Below are 17820 nucleotides of genomic sequence, written 5' to 3'. Positions count from 1 at the left end.
GGAAGCAGAGAGGCTAAGATTCTAGTCTCCACTTGTAAGTAACTCTGTGACCTTTGGACTTAAATTTCTTTGAGCCTCCGTTTCTTACCTGTAAAATGAGTTGGTCCTGGTCTTTTCCAAGTATTTGTGCTTGGTCTACTAGTTGATATGTGACAGATACTTTAATGAGGGTCAATAATATTTTCATTGGCTGCATCGGAGGTTTACACAACCTGTCGCTTGTTTCGGCAGTTTTTAGTAAATGCGTTGACTGCCTGAGTATTGTGGTATGATAGAACTGATAGAAGAAGCTCAATGGATGTTCGCTATTATTGTTAATAATTAAGTCATTTGATCGGCTTTAATTTCTAGCCTAACTCCGTAAACAAAACACTAAGGACTGGAGAAGATTTTTTTTAAACAATTCTAGTGACTCCTTGAACTGTAGCCCTTCAGGCTGCTCCAGGCTTCTCTGTCCATGGGATTCTCCAGGCAAGAATACTGGAGAGGGTTGACATTTCCTTCTCCAGGGGATCTTCCTGACCCAGGAATCAAACCCGAGTCTCTTGTGTCTCCTGCATTAGCAAGCGGGTTCTTTACCACTAGTACCACCTGAGAAACCCAGTTAAGTCATTTTGATCGGTTTTATTTTATAGCCTAACTCAGTAAACAAAATACTCAGGACTGGAGAAATTTGTTTGTTTTTTTTTAAACTCTGGTTTCTTTGAGACAAAAATTCAAAGATAATATTACCATTTAAGATAATCAAACTATTTCTAACCTTTGGAGTGCCGAAAAGTTCACAGAAGGAAAAGGAAAGCTTCGATCATACAAAGATGCAAATATGAAAGGTTTATTATTACAGTTTTATTGAACTTAAAAATAGTCTTTAGGAATAACTCTTCTGAAGGCTACAGTATTAAGTACAGCAGTAAAGTTTTCCAGCTGTTTAACTTCAACAATTTAGTTGTAATGAGCTCTCAATGAATGGTGTTTGTCATTATGTGCTAAAACACTGTGTCCTATGGGCTTCCCCTGGTGGCTCATTGGTAAAGAACCCACCTGCCAGTCAGGAGATGCAGGTTCGGTCCATGGGTCAGGAAGATCCTCTGGAGGAGAAAATGGCAACCCACCCCAGTATTCTTCCTGGGGAATCCCGTAGATGGAGGATCCTGGCAGGCTAAACAACAAGAACAGTTGCATCCTATGGGTTTTATGGTGATGTCTTCATTTTTATGGAGAACTTGGGTAAGGGCCCCCAGCTACTAAGTGGTAGAGTGCTGTTTGAAAACAAAACTATCTGACTCAAAAGTCTTTGCTCCTGGCCTTTGTGCCAGTCACAGGAGTTTGCTATAGTCAAGGAATTTTGCTAGTGGTGCTGCTGCTGCTAAGTCGCTTTAGTTGTGTCCTACTCTATGCGACCCCATAGACGGCAGCCCACCAGGCTCCCCCGTCCCTGGGATTCTCCAGGCAAGAACACTGGAGTGGGTTGCCGTTTCCTTCTCCAATGCATGAAAGGAAAAGTGAAAGTGAAGTCGCTCAGTCATGTCTGACTCTTAGCGACCCCATGGACTTAAATTGAATTAGGCTAAATACTTTTACCTGATGCTTAGCTCAGTTGGAGCTTAATATTTTAAAGGATCTCATGGTGAACCTCGGAGAAGGCAATGGCACCCCACTCCAGTACTCTTGCCTGGAAAATCCCATGGATGGAGGAGCCTGGAAGGCTGCAGTCCATGGGGTCGCTGAGAGTCAGACATGACTGAGCGACTTCACTTTCATTTTTCACTTTCATGCACTGGAGAAGGAAATGGCAATGCACTCCAGTGTTCTTGCCTGGAGAATCCCAGGGACGGGGGAGCCTGGTGGGCTGCCATCTATGGGGTCCCACAGAATCGGACACGACTGAAGCGACTTAGCAGCAGCATGGTGAACCTATCTGATAAAAGACGATAGTTTTCGCCATCTTGATTTTGGGGACGACTCTGTTTTAAACGTAAATGTAGGGCTTCCCAGGTGGCTCAGTGGTAAAGAATTGGCCTGCCAGCATAGGAGATTTAGATTCGATCCCTGGATTAAGAACATCCCCTAGAGTAGGAAATGGCAACCCACTCCAGTGTTCTTGCCTGGGAAATCCCATAGACAGAGGAGCCTGGAGGGTTACAGTCCACACGGTCACAAAGAGCTGGACATGACTGAGCGACTGAGCATGCACAGACGTGTTAAATGTATCTTTCCTTTCTCAGCATCCTACTTTGAAAAGTCTGTGTCAGTGTGTATGCCTAAGAGTTACTCAGAATTTTTAGCAAGATAAAAACTTAAAACATGACCAGGTTGCTGTGTGGAAATTACGTAACCAGTTGTCAGTGAGCTTTTTTGTGTGTTTGTACAGATGGGCAGTAACTTCTCAGCAAAATTTCGGTGGGATTTTGATGTCTACAAGTGCTGTTGCCATAGTTATTTCACAGACTGTAGTCCTGGGGCTGCACAGAAGAACGGTGGTATTCAGGTTCTATTGTGACACTTTCTTGGCTTAATTGCTCTGTTTTATTTCACTGCAAGATAGCCATATGACTGTTGTTCATACTAATTGGTAAGCAAAAGCTGCTGTTACTATATTTTGTAAAATAAAAATCTTTGCTAGGTGATATCATACAGAACAATAAAAGACTAGAAAATGAGGTAGTCTTGATTAAAACTAATGAATGACATTCTGAATGTTAGTGTACAATTCAGAACGGGGTCTTGCTAGCACTATTGTGTGTCCAGAGAAACTGTTAACTGGCCTTGATTGCATCATGCTGTATAACGTATGCTGTGATGGTAATCATTGTGGCTCAAGCAAATGCAAAGGCCCTGTGGTAGGAGCAGGCCCGGCACACTGGAGAAACAAAGGGAGGTCTGTAGCTGGAGCCGAGCATGTGAGGGGCAGGCTGGAGGAGAGGAAGCAGGAAGGTGTTGGTGGCAAGTGGATAGGTAAGGATCTTACCGGGCCTTGTGTGTTACTATAAAGGCAGAGGACATGGAGAGAAATTTCCTTTGGAAGAAATGAAACACAGTGGTTTACTTATTGCATCATAAGTCGTTCTGAATCAGTAGTCATTGCCCAGGGGACCTCGCTGTAGCAGATAAGAGTATGGGCCCTGGCATCTGTGTGGATTCTGGCGTCACCAGTTGATTCTCCGACCAATTCTCTGTCTTTAAACTGAGGATAATAATAATAGTAACCCTCGGGTTGTTAGGATCAGTGGATTATTACAGTGAAAGTGGCCTGTTGTGTAGTCAGGGTTCAGCAAATGTTATATGTAATAAGTTAAATTTCCTTTGGGAAGCTTTTTCATCTTTGCCTTAGCCAAATACATCAGTAGAGGCATTCAACCTGGTGTGCCCCCCCCCTTTTTTTTTTTAGATATAATTCACATACCATAAAATTCATCTTTTGATGTGTACAATTTAGAAGTTCTAAGTTTATAAGATTGTGTTGTAATACAATCTTTGTATTACCTTGTTTTGTATTGTAATACAATACAGCCTTTGCCACTATCTTTTCAGAACATTTTGCCTGGTCTGCCTTTGCAGTACGTGTAGTTGCGGTCTTAAACATTTGTTTGTGTGACTGGTTAATGTCTTTTTTGGTCATAGACTGTAATTTTCATCGTGGCAGGAGCTTTTTACTGTTTCACCAGTGCCTGTCCCAGTGACTGGCCACATAGTTGGTGTTTGGTGACCATTTGTTGAATGAAAGAAGGTACGATGTGGAAAGTAGTGTCAGATCCCTTTGTGAAGAGGTGTGTGTGCTCTGATGGGGTTTGCACTTGATCCTGTGGGTGATCAGAAACCACCAAATGTTTTTAAAAAGTGGAGTGATGCAGTCAGATTTGTATGGTGGAGAGATAATTCTGAAACCAAGACTGGAGGAGTGGACCGTGAAGTGAAGTGAAAGTCACTCAGTTGTGTCCGACTCTTTGCAACCCCATGGACTCGTCCATAGAATTCTCCAGGCCAGAATATTGGAGTGGGGAGCCTATCACTTCTCCAGGGGATCTTCCCGACCCAAGAATCGAACCAGGGTCTCCCGCATTGCAGGCGGATTCTTTACCAATTGAGCTATCAGGGAGGACCATGACATAAGGCAAATTAAAAAGAAACAGGAAAAACAGTTAGGAGACCAGTTGGTACAGGTCAGACTTGACCGGAAGGTGAAGGGAAAGATACAGTAGGAGGTAAAAGAGATCGGCTGGAGTGAGAGGGTGTGTGGAGTGTGTGTACATGCGAGTGTGTGTGACCAAGAGGAAGGAAGTACAGTGGCTGGAGCTGAGGATAACAAGTTTATTGCTTCAGCAGCCGGGCTTGTCTTTCCTGCGATTAAGCTAGAGAACACGTAGAAGGAATAGGTTTAGAGGGCTGTAAGGGGATGAGTGAGGTTTATTTGGAGTGTGTTGAGCTTGAGATGTCTGCTGTATCCAGAAAGATGTTACTCTTAAAGTAAAATAAATCTGTTAAGTTAAAAAATCATTTTTTGTATATTCACTGATTTATAATGTTGCGTTTTTGGTATTTGCTTCCTGGGCATTTGTGGCATGCCACGCGCACATGGCATTCCTTGTAGTTGTTGTTTTGCCTGATCGGCCCCACCCTGAGCCCCCACTAGACCCCCTGCACGGGGCAGCGGCTGGCCTGGGCCTCCACCATCTTTATGGAGTTTATACGCACACTGTTTATAGCGGGGTAACCTGTGTCACCGCATTGATAGTTTATGTTTTGCTTGTTGTTTACATTGCATGCTTATATTTCTACCTAATGGCAGTCTTGAAAATAATATCAGTAAATAACAACTAAGCTCTTGAATGATCAAAATGTGAAGACAGATAAAGTAAAATTTGATGGCTTTAGGGTTAATAGTAAAAAAGCCCAACGATAGGAACAGAAAGTTTTGTGATAGAAATACAGATGTGAAACAGGGGGCCTAGTGGTTATCAGCTCAGACTCTGGAGCCAAGACTGTCTGGTTTCAAAGTCTAGCTCCGCCACTTAGCAACTCGGTGGCCTTGGACAAATTATTTCACCTCTCTGTGCCTTACTTTCCTCTTTACAATGGGTTTAGTAGGAGTGTGTTTCAGAGGCGGCTGTGAGGATTGCCAGGTGCTTAGTGCATCCTGTTAATGTAAAATAGCAGTCAGTCATACCTGCTCCTCTTACGTTTTCTCCAGTAGCTGCAAGGCCTCACGGCAGAGGAGCCTACGTGCACTGTACCCCACCTGGGTAGAATGGCTGTGTTCTTCCTCCTGAGAGAACTCGGTGGTGACTGTGAAATCTTTCCAGTTGCTAGGTCAGAGAGGGGCGGTTTGCATTTCTTAGAAATGAAAGTTTGCCTTCCAGTACCCTGTGTCATTGAGACCACAGCTCAGAACCAGCTGGTGTTCTCTTCACTCAGTGCTCTGTCCCTGAGTAGGAGAGCCAGCCCTTTCCTTCTGGTCTCTACCTTGGCGCATTCCCGAGCACCCTGTATAAAATGCCCTCCCTGACTGCACTGCCCTTCTCTTTATAGTGCTTATGGCCACCTGGCAGTTACTTGTGGAGGCTCCGTGAAAGGGGGGCTTCGTTTTCTTTTCTCACGGCAGTATCCCCCATGTCTCTGGTTGACAGTCATTAAATGCTTGTTTACTGAATGGCCTCAGCAGGCATTTAGGGAACGTCCCTTTATGCTGGCTCTGTGCCAGGACTGGCATAGTCCCTGCTCTCAGTGAGCTCACGGTGGGAAACAGTCCTATAAACAGAAAGTGCCATTCTGGAAGATAAAGATTGCACGAGAGGCAGAGTGCACGCTACAGCGGGGCGCAGTAGTGCGAGGAGTCTTCTTGTCCTTGGGATGTCCAGAGAGTTTTCACAGAGGAGGTGGCGTTTGAGTAGAGTTGAGAAGGGTGAGGAAGAAGGGATAGAGGGGATGGGCAAGGGATTTAGATAGAGGTCCACTTTTGTGGGCTTCTCTTGTGGCTCAGCTAGTAAAGAATCCACCTGGGTTCGATCCCTGGGTTGGGAAGATCCCCTGGAGAAGGGAAAGGCTACCCACTCCAGTATTCTGGCCTGGAGAATTCCATGGACTGTATAGTCCATGGGGTGGCAAAGAGTCAAAGACACTACTGAGCGACTTTCACTTCACATTTTCAGGGCACTGAGATCTGAATTGGTGTGGTGTGTTGAGGGAAATTGCTTAGAGCGTAAGGCCTGATGCAGCAGGGGGGCTGGTGAGGTAGGCTGGTGAGTTCAGATTCCAAGGACCTTGAATGACCTGCATACGAGTTTGAACTTCATCCTGAGAAACATGAAACTGTTGAAGTTTGTTTATTAATTGTGTTAAAATATACATAAAATTTAACTATTTTAGCCATTTTAAAGTATACAGTTCTGTGACATTTAAGTACATTCACATTGTTCAGCAGCCATCACCACCATCCATCTTCAGAATTTTTTCATCTCAAACTGAAACTGTTGCAGAATTTTAAGCAGAGTTGTAGATGCTCTGGTTTAAGTGAAAGTTGTTGTTAAGTGTCTGGAATCCCTGAGAAGAGTCTGTTGGGTTAGTCGAGACAGGAGAGGTCTCTGAGCAGTGAAAACAGTTGTCAGAGTCATGCATTGAAGGCGGCTTGCAGAAGACCCTTCTCAGCCCTCACTTACCCTTGACTCTAACATGTTGCACAGTTTTAATTTACCTGGTTTTTAAATCTTCATAGAGGCTATAGTCAAGGTTGCTGGAGGGGTGTAACTATGAGCAGACAGGCTGCTGGAAACCACAGAAAGAAACAGCTTTAAGAAACCCCAAGCTTGTGGTCTGAGGGTGGGCATCCTGACCTCAGTCACCACCAAAGATAGCATGATGACAGATTACAGACTACACACAGGGTGGTGGTTAAAGGCCTCGTGATGACCGAGGCATCAGGAAAAGGGTAAATAGCATCAGCAGCGTGGACATCAGCTGGACACATTTAGATGGGCTCTGTCCAGTAGCAACATAAGGTGAGTCACAAATGCAGCTTAAAATCTTCTGGTAGCCACATAAAAAAGTGGAAAGAAATGAGTGAAACTAATTTTAATGATATATTTTATTTAACTCACTATATCCAAAAATTATTTAAACATGCAGTTAATACTAAAACATGATTAGTGAGGTGTTTTATGCTCTTTTTTCATACTAAGCCTCTCAAATTCCAGCACATATTGTATTCGTATAGCACATCTGATTTTGGACTGGCCACATTTCAAGTTCTCGATAGCCATGTGTGCTGGTGGCCACATCAAATGGATAGAACAGTTTCAGATTTGGGGCTCAGACAAAGGGGTTAGAGCCTCAGCTATTCAGAGAATGCTATCATTCATAAGAATTAATTCCTCGAGGATTGTACATGGCTGGTGTTTTATTGTAGCAGTTTTCATTAACTGATTTTTGCTTTTATGTTTGAAAAACTGTTGAGCGACAGTGTAACGCAGTAGTTAAAGAGCATGGATTTGGGAATGACTGGGTTTGAATCTCCGCTATTTGATTTCCTACCTGTGTGATCTTGGGTGAGTTTCCTAATCTCTGTGTCTTATTGTCCTCATCTGTAAAATGGAGGTCATGGAAGTACCTACCTTATTAGATTTTGTCAAGGTTAAATGAATTACTCATATGTAAAGAACCTGTTACAGTGGCTGGTGTATAATAAGCACTATAGATGTGTGCTTTTATCCCCCACGTTTGGTATCTCCAAAATGTTAAATGATCTTAATTCAGTAGACTTAAAAGACATTTTTGCTTTAGAGATTGCTTCAATAGGTATTTTCACAGATGAAAACAGGTTAAATTGTAATTTTGTGAGGATACATTCTAACTGATGTCTTTAGGTAAATAACTTTGCTGCAACATTGAGGGTGCTAACAACCACAGAAATAGTATAATTAAAGGATTTAGGATTATGAATAAAATTAGGAAAATTTGAAAGGATTTTATCAATATTTAATTACTAGTATTGTTAGACTTCCTGAGGGCTCAGATGGTAAAGAGTCTGCCTACAATGCAGGAGACCCAGGTTCGATCCCTGGGTTGGGAAGATCCTCTGGAGAAGGCAGTAGCAACCCACTCCAGTACTCTTGCCTGGAAAATCCCATGGACGGAGGAGCCTGGTAGGCTATAGTCCATGGGGTCGCAAAGAGTTGGACACGACTGAGTGACTTCACTTTCACTGTTATAATTAAACTACTCTCTCTCAGAAATACTGTATCAGCCCTACTATGTCTGAGAAGACTACCTAGTTCTAACTTTTTTCCTTTGGTATATTCAGCACTGAATTATTTTGAGAGTTTCATCTTCTACTCTTATTTGCAAATAAAATAGAAAAGAATAGCAAAAGTAAAACCAAAATATAAAAAGATCACTGTTTAGCATGTCAGAGATGTTTAAGAGGACGTCCTTTATCACCTTTAAGAGTGAAATATGACTGGAAACATAACCAAATTCGGGTGTGGCTATTTAAATGTCAGGTTTTGGGCACAGAAGAGAGAAGTGCCTAATGGGTGTGATTTAATCATAGCCGTTTTCATCTGCCATTGATTGGCGGTCTGTGGAACAGTTAAACAGACTCTCTACTTAGAATATAATCTCCATACACAAAAATAAACTCAAAATGGATTAAAGACCTAAATGTAAGACCGGATACTATAAAACTCTTGGCAGAAAACATAGGCGGAACACTGTCTTGACATAAATCGCAGAAAGATCTTTTTTCATCTACCTCTGAGAGTAATGAAAATAAAACAAAAAATAAGCAAATGGGGTGGACTTCCCAGGTGGTACAGTGGTAAAGAATGCCAGTGCAAGAGACGTGGTTCCATCCCTGGTCAGGAAGGTCCCCGGAGAAGGCAATGGCAGCCACTCCAGTATTCTTGCCTGGGAAATCCCAGGGATGGGGGAGCCTGGTGGGCTACACAGCCCGTGGCATTGCCAAGAGTTGGACATGACAGAGCGACTTAGCACACACATACAAACAAATGGGACCTTATTAAACTTTGGAGCTTTTGCATAACTGTGGAAACCATCAACAGAACAAAAAGAAAACCCACAGAATGGGAGAAAATATTTGCAGTCAAAGTGACCAACAGGGGATTAAAATACACAGACAGCTCATGCTCAAAATAAAAAAAACAAACAATTAAATGGCCAGACCTGAATAGATATTTCTCCAGACAAGACATCCAAATGGCCTAGAGGCACAAGAAAAGATGCTCAACATCACTCACTATTAGAGAAGTGCAAATCAGACCTGTAATGAGGTATCAGCTCACACTGGTCAGAAAGGCCGTCGTCAAAAGATCTACAAACAGTAAGTGCTGGAGAAGGTGTGGAGGAAGGGACCCTCCTACACCGTTGATGGGAATGTACATTGGTACAGCCACTATGGAGAACAGTGTGGAGGTTCCTTAGAGAACTAAAAATAGAGCTACCATAACCTTCAGTCCCACTCCTGGGCATATATCTGGAAAAAAACCATAATTTGAAAGGATACATACGCCCCAGTGTTCACTGCAGCACTGTTTACAATAGCCAGGACTTGGAAACAACCCAAATGTCTATCCATAGAGAAGTGGATAAGGAAGATGTGGTGCATAGATACAATGGGATATTTCTCAGCCATAAAAAAGAACAAAATAATGCCATTTGCAGCAACATGGATGGACCTAGAGGTTGTCATACTGAGTGAAGACAAATACCATATGATATTGCTTATATGTGGAGTTTAAGGAAATGGTACAAGTTTACAAATTTACAGAACAAAAGTTGAGTCAAGATGTAGAGAACAAACTTGTGGTTACGGGGCGGGGGGCAGGTGATGGGAGTGATAAACGGGGAGATTGGAATTGACATATATACACTGCTATATAGAGAGTAGGTCTTTAATAAGAACTTGTTGAATAGCACAGAGAACTCTATTCAATACTCTGTAATGACCTACATGAAAATAGAATCCAAAAAAGGATGGTTATATATTTATGTACAACTGACTCACTTTGTTGTACAGCAGAAGCTAACACAGCGTTGTAAATCAACTGTGCTCAATAACCTGGCGGGGGAGATGGCAGCCCACTCCAGTATCTTGCCTGGAAAATCCCGTGGAGAGAAGAGCCTGGTGGGCTGCAGTCCCTGAGGTCACAGGGTCGGATGCAACCGAGTGTGCACTCCAGTTAAAAAAATGGGGAAACAACCAATAATCTGCCCACCTCCTACCTCCCACAGGCATTCCCACTCCTGTCATGGCTAACTCCTTCAGTCTCAGCCTATACGTTGCTCCCTTTGGCAGGTCTTTCCTGAGCTGGCATCCAGATCAGGCAGTCCTCCTGTGGGTCTCGTGGCACACTGCAGTTTGCCACTGGAGTTTCCTGGTATCTCTTTGTCTCAGCTCCAGGTTCTGTGAGGGGGCAGTGTTGACAGGGTGTGCTCAGCGCCTTGTTGGTCTCAGTGAAATACTCCTAAATGAATAAATGAGTGATCCTGTAAGTGTGTCCAATTTATGTTATCTACGTTGTCAGCCTTTGCTTTACACTCGGTTTTTGTTTTATGTGTCTTATTACACTGCAGTGTCTTGTCATAAACTCGGGAGTCTTAATTTTAATCTCCTTATATGGTTATTTGCCTCTAGAATTGAACAGATCCTCAAATATTGTTAACAGAGAATACCTCATGGTCCAGTGGGTTTCTGGTAGGAGTCCTGCAGAATTGCTGATAATCAGATATGAAGGCTTATATGAGGTAACTGAGAGGGAGTTCAGTTCAGTTCAGTCGCTCAGTCGTGTCCGACTCTTTGCGACCCCATGAACCAGGCCTCCCTGTCCATCACTAACTCCCGGAGTCCACCCAAACATACATCCATTGAGTCAGTGATGCCATCCAGTCATCTCATCCTCTGTCATCCCCTTCTCCTCCTGCCCTCAATCTTTCCCAGCATCAGGGTCTTTTCAAATGAGTCAGCTCTTCATATCAGGTGGTCAAAGTATTGGAGTTTCAGCTTCAACATCAGTCCTTCCAATGAACACCCAGGACTGATCTCCTTTAGGATGGACTGGTTGGATCTCCTTTCAGTCTAAGGGACTCTCAAGAGTCTTCTCCAACACCACAGTTCAAAAGCATCAGTTTTTCTGCGCTCAGCTTTCTTTATAGTCCAACTCTCATATCCATACATGACCTCTGGAAAAACCATAGCCTTGACTAGACGGACCTTTGTTGACAAAGTTATGTCTCTACTTTTTAATATGCTGTCTAGGTTGGTCATAACTTTCCTTCCAGGGAGTAAATGTCTTTTAATTTCATGGCTGCAATCACCATCTGCAGTGATTTTGGAGCCCAGAAAAACAAAGTCAGCCACTGTTTCCACTGTTTCCTCATCTGTTTCCCATGAAGTGATGGACTAGATGCCATGATCTTCGTTTTCTGAATGTTGAGCTTTAAGCCAACTTTTTCACTCTCCTCTTTCACTTTCATCAAGAGGCTCTTTAGTTCTTCTTCACTTTCTGCCATAAGTGTGGTGTCATCTGCATATCTGAGGTTATTGATATTTCTCCCGGCAATCTTGATTCCAGCTTGTGCTTCCTCCAGCCCAGCGTTTCTCATGATGTACTCTGTATATAAGTTAAATAAGCAGGGTGACAATAGACAGCCTTGACGTACTCCTTTTCCTATTTGGAACCAGTTTGTTGTTCCATGTCCAGTTCTAACTGTTGCTTCCTGACCTGCATACAGACTTCTCAAGAGGCAGGTCAGGTGGTCTGGTATTCCTGTCTGTTTCAGAATTTTCCACAGTTTATTGTCATCCACACAGTCATAGGCTTTGGAATAGTCAATAAAGCAGAAATAGATGTTTTTCTGGAACTCTCTTGCTTTTTCTATGATCCAGCGGATGTTGGCAATTTGATCTCTTGTTCCTCTGCCTTTTCTAAAACCAGCTTGAACATCTGGAAGTTCACAGTTCACGTATTGCTGAAGCCTGGCTTGGAGAATTTTGAGCATTACTTTACTAGCGTGTGAGATGAGTGCAGTTTTGCGGTGGTTTGAGCATTCTTTGGCATTCCCAAAGAAAGGCAATGCCAAAGAATGCTCAAACGGAGAGGAAAGGTGGGCTATTTTTATATTAGTGATAGCAGCTACTTATGCTTTCAGTAGTCAAGTCAAAGTAGCTGAGTTCCATGACTAAATTTAATGGAAAGTTATCTTTTGTGTTTGTTTTGCCAGCTTTTTGTTATGCAAAACTGTCATTAAAGCCTCTTAATCTGCAGCTTTATGGTTAGTGATACAACAGTCAGTGAGGTGTTGGCTAATATTCAGAGAAACTCTGATGCTAGAGGTCGCCAAGGTCTGCACCACTGAAGAGTCAGGACTGTAAACTTAGGAGGAGTAATGTTTTGGAGGCTCAAATACACATTTAGATATTTGTAGTAAATAAAATTTCACTGCCTTCTTATCTTGCCCTCTCCCTCCCTGAGTGGTACGTAGCAAACTCTCCTTTAATGCCTTTCCTTTTGTTTTGAAATTTTGAACTTCTTGTAGGTTGAAGCCTTACTAGTTTGTCATAAAACTGTGGATTACTCTCTCCATTACTACGAAGTGAGGAGGGGTCCAGGATGAATAACTGCTAAGTTCCTTTCTAGTGCCAGCTTCTTGCGGTGTTGTGATAGTTGAACAGAGGGGTCTGCATGGGAAAGCCCTCTCAGGGAAGTTCCTCGAGAAGCAGGTGGGCTCTGAGCTTGTGTTGCATCTGAATTCTGAGACGGAGAGGGGCCAAGTGGCCCAGCCGAGAGCGGGAGGCAGCTCTCTTCTGAGCGGGAGAGCTGCACTTTCAGCAGGTACGTTCGTGCCTCCGTGATGCACCAGGGCCCTGTGAAGGGTAAGAGTGGCATGGGAGGGATGGTAAACGTGGCGCAGAAAACCGACGTGCAGCAGCTGTTTATACAAGTGTGTACTAACTCTGGTTGTACTAACTCTGGTTATATGCCAGTGCAGCGCTGGGCATCGGAGACTCAAAGACACTAATTCACCATCTCGAAAGGGGTTGTAGTCTAGTTGACAGAAACATTCAAAACAGGTGTCCTGTGGGACCCAGTGTTTGCGAACACAGGCTCTGGAATCAGGTAGGCCTGGGTCTAGCCCTGTCCCTGCCTCTTACTGTGTGACCTTAAGTCACATACCTGTCGGAGCCTTATCTGCTCATCTGAAAGTAACAGTGCCTCTCGCTCAGTCAGTTCTGCTGTGGCCATAGGGAGAAGTAATATATAGCCTTTTTAAAAAAGAGGCAGAACTGTATAAATTCTTGTGGAAAAATGCCTCAAATGAATTGTTGGCTGGAAAACCGATTTTCTATTTAATGTGGTCTCACTGGGAAAAAGAAGAGAAGAGTTTTGTGGTGAAGAGAAAGGTCTGCAAGGGTGTATGAAGTGAAGTGAAGTCGCTCAGTTGTGTCTCACTCTTTGCGACCCCATGGACAGTAGCCAACCAGGCCTCTCCGTCCGTGCGATTTTCCAGGCAAGGATACTGGAGTGGGTTGCCATTTTCTTCTCCAGGGGATCTTCCCGACCCAGGAATCGAACCGGGGTCTCCTGCACTGCAGGCAGGCCCTTTACCGTCTGAGCTGCAAGGGTATATACCAGCTATTTAAAAGTGTGAGTCGTTGGGGGAACCGTCTTTTTATTACATCTGTTGTTAGATTAAAGAAGATTATGTGTGTGTTAATTTGCCACCTAAAGAATAAGAATAATAGCAAAAAGAAAAAAGAAAAACCTCTTCCCCAGGACATGTGGCGGGACTGAACGGTACCATGCTGGAGAAAGCTCGGGTGCGTCTAGCACATGGTGAGTGTCGGTCAGCAAGCGGTGTGGGCAGCACTGTTGCTGGACGTGGCAGCCAAGGAGGAGGACAGAGAACCCTTGAAGGCTGAAGCTAGGTTCTGTGGTTTGAATTTCCAAGATTAGTTGATTCCTTGATTGTAGGATCTTGGTTGCGTGTGGGGGGTCCTTGATTGTCCCCTGGGGCCCAGATCTGGGGAGGAGGGTCCTTGTGGTCCTGAAAGAGGAGGACCCTCAGAGGGATCAAGTGTGCTAAGCCCACGTGAAGACCTCTCCACGCCTCTTTCTCTTTTTTGAGGATAAGAACAGTGCCTGCCTCATCTTGAAGGGAAGGAGAAAGGTGGCCTGCCAAGCTGTGATCGTTACCCTGAAAGAGACCTGGGAGCCTCAAGGGCCTTGTGGCTTTCGATGTCATCCCTGGGTTTAGATTCCGACCTTGAGCAATATAATCCTCTCTGGACGCTGCTCCTTCTCCCGTAGAATGGGGATGAAGCTCCTGCTGCTCTCACTGACATGGCATAAATGGTTCTTTTCCTTCTTTCTGTTGGGTGAGGGTGGATACGAATTTTTTTGAGGTAGGATTGATGAGTCATCTTATAAGACTTACTTTTTATCTGCTGGTGAAGTAGATAGTTGGAATGAATCTTCACTAAAAAAAAAAAAAAATTATATATATATATATATGTTTCTGTAGTTTTTGTTTTCTCTTTAGTCCTGATTTTTTAAATACTTGCTGCTTTGTGGAACTCTTCCCTTCAGAGGGTTTTGTTGCCGATGAAACAGTGTAGTTCCCTAGGTATAATTTATACTGATGCCCATACATCCAGGTGTACAAGAGAATGTCTTGGGTTGTTGCTTGTTGTCCTGGCACTTTGTTTTATTAACTCCTTTATTTTCACTCAGAGCGGCCATGTGTTTAATTATATGGTCACCTCAGTTGTATTCCAGTTGAATTCCTTGGACTTAATTATTTTTAACTAATAGGGTCATGGTTTTTCCAGTGGTCATGTATGGATGTGAGAGTTGGACTGTGAAGAAGGCTGAGCGCCGAAGAATTGATGCTTTTGAAGTGTGGTGTTGGAGAAGACTCTTGAGAGTCCCTTGGACTGCAAGGAGATCCAACCAGTCCATTCTGAAGGAGATCAGCCCTGGGATTTCTTTGGAAGGAATGATGCTGAAGCTGAAACTCCAGTACTTTGGCCACCTCATGCGAAGAGTTGACTCATTGGAAAAGACTCTGATGCTGGGAGGGATTGGGGACAGGAGGAGAAGGGGACAACAGAGGATGAGATGGCTGGATGGCATCACTGACTCGATGGACGTGAGTCTGAGTGAACTCCGGGAGTTGGTGATGGACAAGGAGGCCTGGCGTGCTGCGATTCATGGGGTCGCAAAGAGTCGGACACGACTGAGCGACTGAACTGAACTGAACTGAATAGGGTCACCAAGTTTTCTCTTTCAGGACCCTGTTGATGGTCGTGGAGTCATTTTCAGATTTCATTACTGGGCTGATTCGTGATCAGCTGCCCTTTATCATTTGCACGTGGTAATGTGTTCCTGTGTCAGTTTTGTTTCATGATTCTCTTTTGTAATTAATTTTAGTTCATTTCTGTAATTTTTAAAGTTCTGGGGTTTTTCTGGTTTTCACAGTGCCCAAAGCTGTTGTCAGGTATTTAAATAAAAAGGGGAGGAAATTAGATTTGAGAGAATATTGTATGTCAGACTTCTTGCTGGACAGTTCACAGACCTTCTGGTTTAATATTAAGTCAACAGTGTAACTAAATAAACTGCTGAGGGAGAGGAAGCCTGTCTGGCTGAGAATCAAGAGACCTGATTTCAGTCTTGGTTTTGTTACTTATAAGATTTATTAGTCTTGACAAATTATTTCCTTCTCTGGGTTTCTGCTTCCTCATCTGTAAATGGGGAAAGAGGGGTGGTTATCATAGATAAGGCTCCTTTTTGGCTCCAGGATCTGATGACCGATCTTTCTGATAGCTTAAATTTTAAATTCTCAGTATGTCTCTCTTAATTGCATTGAATGCCTTTACAAATGGATTAAGAACCAAATGGTCACTTATGCTAACTCAGACTACCAAAAAACATTTTTTATCTTTTTCCCCAAACAATTTTAGTGACTATTGAAAAGAAAATCGGGGCACCTGTGTACCGTCCTCTCAGAGTCGCAGCTTAAAATATGTGCATTTAATAGGACTGGCGTGAATATTACCTTAGGGGACACATTCTTTTATTTTTGTGTTAAAATATGGATTCTTGTGAGACACTGAGTACTGAGCCAACAATAGTAACTATTTTTTGCTAGCAGAGAGGGAAGAAAACTAAACAGTAGCAGTGTATGGAGCAGCAGAATTTGGCTACATAGGCTTAGGGGAAAGAGGCTCTTGGAGGGCACAAACAAAACCCTGTGCACACCAGAACCCAAGGGAAAGGAGCAGTGACCCATAAGAGGCTGTGCCAGACTTGTCCATGCGTGTTTGGGACTCTCCTGGGGAGGTGTGGGTCGCCGGTGGCCTGCCCTGTGGCCAGGGCGCTGGCAGCAGCAGCCCTGGGGGGCGCAGCATGTTGGAGTAAGTCCTGTTTGAGGAGGTCGCCGTTAGCCCTTCCATGGAGCCTGGAATGCTACCATGAGACTGCAGACTGCAGGACAGGGCCACCTTGGGCCCAACTACAGGGAGGGGTCACAGCCCCCACCCATCAGCAGAAAGTTGGATTGAAGATGTACTTAGCATGGCCCTCTAGTGGTAAAGAACCTGCCTGCGAATGCAAGAGACAAGAGACTCAGGTTCAATCCCCTAGAAGGAAATGGCAGCCCACTCCAGTATTCTTGTCTGGAGAATCCCATGGACAGAAGAACCTGGTGCTACAGTCCATAGGGTCGCAAAGAGTCAGACAGGACTAAAGCAGTGTAGCACACATGCGCGAAAGCATGAGCATGGCCCTGTACACCAGAGCGAGACCTGGTTTCGCCTGTAGCCAGTCCCTTCCATCAGGAGGCTTGCACAAGCTTTCTACCCATCAGAGGACACAGAAGAAGCAAGGGCTGAAGCCCCATGGCCTCTAGAGCAAACCACAATCACAGAAAACCAGCCAAAATGACCCCACGGACCACAGCCATGCGGAGCTCAGAGACTGTGAGCCGTGCCGCGCAGGGCCACCCAAGACAGACGGGTCACAGTGAAGAGTTCTGACAAAATGGGCACTACTGGAGAAGGGAATGGCAAAGCCCTGCAGCGTTCTTGCCTTGAGAACCCCGTGAACAGTATTGTTGATGATAAGTTGCTCAGTTGTGTCTAACTCTTTGTGACCCCACAGACTGCAGCACGCCAGGCTTCCGTGTCCATCACCATCTCCCAGTTTGCTCAAACTCACGTCTGTTGAGTCGGTGATGCCATCCAGCCATCTCGTTCTCTGTCTTCCCTTTCTCCTCCTGCCTTCAATCTTTCCCAGCATTGGGGTCTTTTCCAATGAGTCTGCTCTTCGAGTCCAGTGGCCGAAATATTGGAGCTTCAGCCTCGGTCCTTCCAATAAATATTCAGGGTTGATTTCCTTTAGGATTGACTGGTTTGATCTCCTTGCAGTCCAAGGGACTCTCAGGAATCTTCTTCAGCACCACAGGTTGAAGGCATCAATTCTTCAGCGCTCAGCCTTTTTTATTGCCCAGCTCTCATATTGTACATGACTACTGGAAAAACCATAGTTTTGACTATACCGACCTTTATCAGCAAAGAAATGTCTCTGCTTTTTAATACACTGTCTAGGTTTGTCATAGCTTTTCTTTCAAGGAGTAAGGGTTTTTTAATTCCATGGTTGCAGTCACTGTCCTCAATGATTTTGGAGCCAAGAAAATAAAGTCTATCACATTTTCCATTGTTTCCCATCCCATGAAGTGATGGGACCAGAACGATATGAAAAGGCAAAAAGATAAGAAACTGAAAGATGAGCCCCCAGGTCAGTAGGTGTCCAG

The 17820-nt window shown here is 44.0% G+C and overlaps 1 protein-coding gene across 7 annotated transcripts in view; it reads left to right on the top strand.

Moving 5' to 3' along the window:
- Positions 1 to 17820, top strand: part of PPP1R13B (protein phosphatase 1 regulatory subunit 13B) — a 76612-nt gene that overhangs the window by 5115 nt on the left and 53677 nt on the right. The window lies entirely within an intron of this gene.

Source organism: Bubalus kerabau, chromosome 19, assembly GCF_029407905.1.
Source record: "Bubalus kerabau isolate K-KA32 ecotype Philippines breed swamp buffalo chromosome 19, PCC_UOA_SB_1v2, whole genome shotgun sequence".
In the NCBI taxonomy this organism is placed as follows: Eukaryota; Metazoa; Chordata; class Mammalia; order Artiodactyla; family Bovidae; genus Bubalus; species Bubalus kerabau.
This window is presented reverse-complemented; position numbering and strand designations above follow the sequence as displayed.